This window comes from Gossypium hirsutum, chromosome A01, assembly GCF_007990345.1.
Source record: "Gossypium hirsutum isolate 1008001.06 chromosome A01, Gossypium_hirsutum_v2.1, whole genome shotgun sequence".
Classification (NCBI taxonomy): domain Eukaryota; kingdom Viridiplantae; phylum Streptophyta; class Magnoliopsida; order Malvales; family Malvaceae; genus Gossypium; species Gossypium hirsutum.
This window is the reverse complement of record NC_053424.1, coordinates 67,858,761-67,865,656: the sequence shown is the minus strand read 5'-3', so window position 1 is coordinate 67,865,656 and position 6,896 is coordinate 67,858,761.

Genomic DNA, 6,896 nt, shown 5'->3' with positions numbered 1-6,896 from the left:
AACTCTTTTTTTCACGTACCTATTTCAAATTGACTTCGAGTGCTCGTACTTTACGTTTTTACCAGCTCTGATACCAAATGATATGACCTCGGTTTAGTAGTTGAACCCGAGTCGTTTAGTTCCCGATCGTAAACGAAGAAGTATATTAGACAAGAAGAAGATAGAATATATTTGAGTTCAAAGAAGTAAAGTAAGTCCGTGCAAAGTTGGATATGGATTTGGTTTAAGTCGAAATGGTATGACTAGAATGGTCGAGTTCGGTTTAGGATTAATTAAGAAATGGTATTTGGTTTTGGTACGTTTTGGTATTTGGGAATTGGTACGAAATGGTAAGGGATTTGGTATGAAATGGTAATGGTTCAAAAAGGTCAAGAGTGAACCAACACTAAAGAAAAGTGTCGACCCGAAACTTATAGGACCAAATTGAGTTGGAAATGGTTGATAAGGACCTTGACCCGATACTGAGGGAGTGATAAGTTCGAAAGAAAGACTCAGAAAGACGCCACTAGAAGCTAGATAAGTCTTACGGGTCCTGAACGAAATTTGAGAGAAAATGCCTCACAAATTTGGCAGCAATTCGTTACTTAAAAATGTCAAAAAGTTCTTTACAAAATGAAATTTCAGCTATTTATAATCAGCAACTAAGTTAGCCGGATAGTCACATACATTTTCTTAAAATCTAAGCTAATGAATTCTTCAATGGCTTGGCTAGGTTCGGCTGAACTTGGAAAGCTTCTAGAATTCACATTGAACCTTGGACAACTTGAATGGTGCATGGATGAGCTAGATTCGGTCAATGTGCATAAATAAGCTCATTTAATTTGTAGCTTTTGCTGAAAAGTGACCAGCCATTAAGAGGGATTTGAATGGCCAAATGAAGTGTGAACACTCGGTTTCAAAGAGTCTTTGTGTGTGAACATTCCAAAACCGAAAAGCCAAGAGTGTGAACTTCATGTGTGAACGGCATTATGCTGGTTCTTGAATCATTTAAAATCAGCTGAACATTCCTCATGCATGTAACGCCACATTCATTGAACCTATGATGCATGCACCTAGCTTAAATGCTTCCACCCACATTCGGCCAACTCAATTAATTATTTCAGCTACTATATGATTGACTAAGTTATTTGAGCTAATTTTGAGCTGGTTCGAATTTAATGAGCTAAAGTGGAGCTTAATTCAGCTCGTAACAAAGTGCAAGGAAGGCTCATCGAGTTTGTCCAAGCTTCATCAATGCGTCCAACCAAAGGCTCCTTGAATTGTTTATTTCGTGATCGGGTGATTGGACCTTGAGGCAGCTCCAAAGGCTCCTTGCTCGAGCTAGGTTGGACTTGAGGCGTGGCTGTATCATGCATGGGCACCACATCACAAAGAACTTCATCTTCACACTTTCCAATTGAAAATGGAACAAGAACTTGCTTGGTTACCTTTAGCTCAATTCCATCATTAAGCCATTGTAGCTTGTATGGACTCGGATGAACACTTGTCGGCAAATCAAGTCTTTCAACTAGGAGGGCACTCACAACATTTGTACAACTTCCTCCATCAATCACTACGCTACAAACCTTTCCACGAACAAAACAACGGGTATGAAAAAGGTTCTCTCGTTGCGGATCAAGTTTGGTACCTTGCGAACCTAAGCTCCTCTTAACAACAAGCATCTCACCCTCCACCGCATACTCCATTTCTTCCTCGGCATCGAAAAGGGTTTCGTTATTGTTTTCAACTTTTTCATTCTCCTCCTCCTCCGATTCAATATCGCCATTTCGTTGAATCACCATGACGCTCCGATTTGGACACTGACTCGTAATATGCCCTCTTTCAAGGCACTTGAAACATTTTATGTCTCTCGTCCGGTTTTGAGTACCTTCAACAGCCTTGCCTTTGCTATTTTCACCCGTAGGTTTGGTAGCTTTGATAGGTGCCTTAGGATCTTTCGTTTGGCTCTCCGTAGCATTCTTGCTAGTGCCTTGGTTCCATCGAGACACATTGGTGGTTGAATAGCCTCGAGCAGCACCTTTCTTCTTGAGTTGCTTCTCGATTTTGATGGCCATGTGGACCATATCAACTATCTCCACATAATGTTGTAGCTCCACAACATTGACAATCTCACGGTTAAGTCCGGACAGAAATCTAGCCATAGTTGCTTCTCGATCCTCATCCACATTCGCACGGATCATAGCAACTTCCATTTCTTTGTAATAATCCTCGACACTCCTCGTACCTTGGGAGAGATTTTGGTAAAGTTCTCGGTGGTAGTGTGTTGGAATGAACCTTCGGCGCATGACAGCCTTCATTTCGGCCCAAGTGTTAATGGGACACTCGCCATTTCGCCTTCGGGTTGTCGTGAGTTGGTCCCACCAAATCATGGCATAGTCGGTGAATTCTATGGCAGCCAACTTAACTTTCTTTACCTCCAAGTAGTTATGGCACTCGAAAATGAGTTCGATCTTTTTCTCCCACTCTAAATATGCTTCAGGATCTGAACGGCCTTGGAACGGGGGAATTGATAACCTAATACTTTTCAAGTCATCATCGAACCTTTCTCGCTCTCGTTGTCCATGATGACGTTGGCCTCTCCACCGGGCATTAACATTCGAACCAGCCTCGCTTTCGGCTTCACTTGGCTCAGAAACTTCGTCATCTCAAACATGCCTTCGGTCACGGTCTCGAGGTGGACTTATTGGGGTCCTTGCTTGTCGGCCTCTTCCCTCCACTTGATCGAGTCGGTCTTGTATCGGTTCCAACTTTTGATCAAACAACCGTTCAACTTCTCGAAGTAAGGCTTGCATATTCAAATCCAGCACATTCTGAACAGGTTGCCTTTCGTCCACATTTCGTTCCATAATAATTTCAATAATTTTCAAATCCTCACCACAAATCTCACTAATCACTCGCAAAGAAAATTGATGAACACTCCACTCGTGTTTGCACTCGTTTTTAGGCTTTTTTTAAACTCTCGAATGATCTCATACACTCTAGCCTTTTACCACTCAAGCTTACTCTCGTAACCTCGTATTTTGTTTCTTTTGGCTCGTCTAGGTGCCTTGGGGTCGGCTTTAAAAATCGGTTACAAGGGATAAGATGTATAGGTTATGATGTGAGCTTGCCTACGAACCAAATGAAGAACGAACAAGAAGCTATTAAGCTGCCCATTGGTCCAATAACGCGAGCTAGAGCTAAACGATTTAAAGTTGCTATTTTAGCATTGGTGGAACGGATTGAGGAAAATGAAAGCAAAGAGCTTAAAGACGAGCTGAATATTTTCAACTTCTTTGAAGTTGAAATTCGTTTTAGCTAATTAAATTGCTGCTGGATTTTAAACCATTTAAATAAGCATTTAATTAAGTCTTATTAAAGCTTATTAATATGTTTTTATTTAATATAAGTGTTTAATATGTCTTAATTTAGTTACATTAAAGATGTCTTGATTTCATTTAGTTTGTCTAAATTATTACATGTCTTAAATCTGTTCAACCGAATTTGTGTCATGCTTTATTAATATTTAAGTTGTTTCAATGTTAAATTAGGATGTTCACATTATGTATTTACTTAGTTCAGCTTAATTTGATTGAAATTAATTAAGTTCATGAGTGTTTTTAGGTACAGCCGAATTTGAAGATTCATTGGGCAGATTCATGCATGAAGATTCAATGGATGTGAAGATGCATGCATGTTGGGTTCAATGCACCAAATGATACATGCATGGACTATATTAAAGATGGTGTGCTGATTGTTGAAGTTCTCTAAGTGACCATTCGGCCAAAAGAGATGATTTTCCATTCTCCAAAGCTGCCATTTATTTCCTTCACATTGCTGGGTACATTGTGGCTATTCGGTTCATGATGTTCACACCTTATGGTCATTCAAAACCGTCCATTCACACTTCCAAATGACTGTTCAAGTTGCTAATTAATGATGGTAATTTTTCAGCAAGAGTTGCTTCATTATTGACCTTATTAAACTCCATTGGCCGAATGTAGCTGCTACCAATTTTCCAAGTTCGTTGAAGCTCTTCCTTGGTCTATATTCAGCCGAACATTGATTCAAGACCATTCATGGATCTTAGCTCAAAATTAGTTCAATGTTTACTTAGTTTTTAAGTATTGAACTTGACTATTCGGCTACTAGTCACTTAAGCTATAAATAGTTCTTGAATTTCTTGTAAAAGGACTTTTTGCCAAATTTCTGAATGAAATATAATTTTAGTGAGAAATTCACTCTCTTTATTCTCCAAAGCTCAAATTGACTTATCTTCAACGAGTGGCGTCAATCTGACTTTGTTCGAACTTATCACCCATTGGTGTGGCGTTCTTCATACTGTAGGTTCCTATTTTGCTAAATAGAGGGTCTCGGTTTTTATCCTATTTCCATTTCTTTCTTTGAAACCTTAAGCCCGGGTCCTTATTTGATAATAAGGGTTCGATCTTGTTTCATCGAATTACCCAGCAAACAACAACCCATCAAACTCCTTTGTTCCTAAAGCCATCCAACTTCAAACACCAAGTGATACGACGAGCTCGTTTCGGATGTAAAGACGAGTCGTAATCTTTCCCAATCGAAATTAGGTAGTATCGTAATCTTTCTTTCGAGCCTACCCTAAACCATACGATTTTCCTTTGTTTAGCCTTTGAAGCCGACCCACAAGTGGGATAAGTCTAAGGTAGCTTTTTAGAATATCGAGAGTTGGATTTGAGAGGTAAAAGGCAAGAGAGTACATCAAGATAAAAGCCGAAAATAGAGTGAAACACGAGAGGAGTGAATTTTTTTCTTGTGAGCGAATTTGTGAGGTTTTTGTGGTGAGGAAATATTTTGTTCTTATTTTAAACATGTCTAGGAGTCCGGATCGTCGAGCAACAAGTGGAGGAGCTTCGAATGCTGCTGGTGGAGGAGTAAACCTTCAACCAAAGAGAAACGTTCCCGGAGGTGGAGTGCCCGATCTCCAAGTCCAAGCAATCGTACGAGAAATCTCTCGTCTGTTCCAACCTCAATTCGATTCTCTCAATGAACGAATGGAACAAATGGAGGAACAAAGCCAACGTGCGAACACCCCTCCTATTCCGAGAAGAGAGCGAGAACGTCCATGGCAACATGCAAATGATCTATATGAACAAAGTGACGATGAAAGTGATCGAGGTTCACGACAAAGTGCAAGGAGACGAGGTCATCGAGCACGAGAACAAAGAGATCGAGAGTGGCCCGATGATGATTTAAAGAATATTAAAATGGCGATTCCTGCTTTTCAAGGAAAATCGGATCCCGAGGCCTATCTTGAATGGGAGAAGAAGGTGGAATTAGTTTTCGAGTGCCACAATTACTCGGAAAGCAAAAAGGTGAAGTTAGCTGCTATAGAATTCTCCGACTATGCCATAATATGGTGGGATCAACTCACGTTGAGCCGAAGACGCAATGGAGAATGTCCCGTGTCTACATGGGCAGAAATGAAAGCAATAATGAGAAAGCGTTTTATTCCTGCTTACTATCACCGGGAGTTGTATCAAAAGCTCCAAAGCTTAACTCAAGGCCAACGAAGCGTGGAGGATTATTACAAAGAAATGGAAGTGGCCATGATCCGCGCTGATGTGGAGGAAGATCGAGAAGCCACCATGGCTCGATTTCTCGCCGGCCTTAACCGAGATATCGCAAATATCGTCGAACTACACCACTATGTTGAGGTTATTGATATGGTCCATATGGCCATAAAGGTCGAAAAACAACTAAAAAGAAAAGGTACGTCACGAACTTTCTCTAACACTTCTTCTATGCCTAGGTGGGGGCAGGGGACCAACAAACGTGACATACCAAGCCGAAACAAAGAAGTAAGTGGTGCCACCAAGTTCAACAAACCGATTGCCGAAACGAGTAAAGGAAAGATGGAAGCCCAACCAAGTCGATCTCGAGACATAAAATGTTTCAAATGCCTTGGAAGGGGCCACATCGCGAGCCAATGTCCAAATCGGAATGTGATGTTTGTTCGAGACGATGGCGAGATTGAATCTGAAAGTGAACAAGAGAAGGAGGCCATTGAACAAACCGAAGATGAAGAAGATGTTGAACAAGCCGAAAATGGAGAAATATTGGTGGTGAAGAGAAGCCTTACTTTGCAAGGTGCCGAAAACGATCAACAACGTGAAAACATTTTTCATACGCGATGTCAAGTGCAAGGTAAGATTTGTTGCGTTATAATTGATGGGGGAAGTTGTACAAATGTGGCAAGTTCAATGATGGTGGAGAAACTCGGATTGGCCACCATTAAACATTCCCATCCGTATAAACTCCAATGGCTTAACGATGGTGGAGAATTGAAGGTAACGAAGCAAGTGTTGATTTCGTTTACAATTGGGAAGTATCAAGATGAAGTTATGTGTGACGTCGTACCAATGCATGCGGGGCATCTTCTTTTGGGGCGGCCTTGGCAATTCGACAAGCGAGCGATTCATGATGGATATACAAACCGATACTCTTTCAAACACATGGGACGAATGGTGACGTTAGCTCCATTATCACCGAAACAAGTGTATGAAGATCAACTCAAAATGAGGAGTTCGATTGAAAAATCAAAAGAAATCGAGAGAGAGCAAAAAAATGAAAAGAATAAAGAAAAGAGTGAAGAAAAGAAGAAAAACAAAAAGATGAGTGATAAAAAAGAGAGAGTGATTCAAAAGAAAAAGAAACGAGTGATGAAAATGAAAAAAAGAATTTGTTGGTAAAAGAGAGAGAAGTTCAAAAATCGATGTTATTGAAACAACCATTATTGGTTCTTTTGTACAAGGAGAGCTTGCTTGGCACTAACGAATTTGATGATAAGTTGCCCTCTTCTATTTTGTCTGTGTTGCAGGAATTTCGAGACGTTTCCCGGAAGAAATCCCAGTGGGTTACACCTATTCGTGGAATCA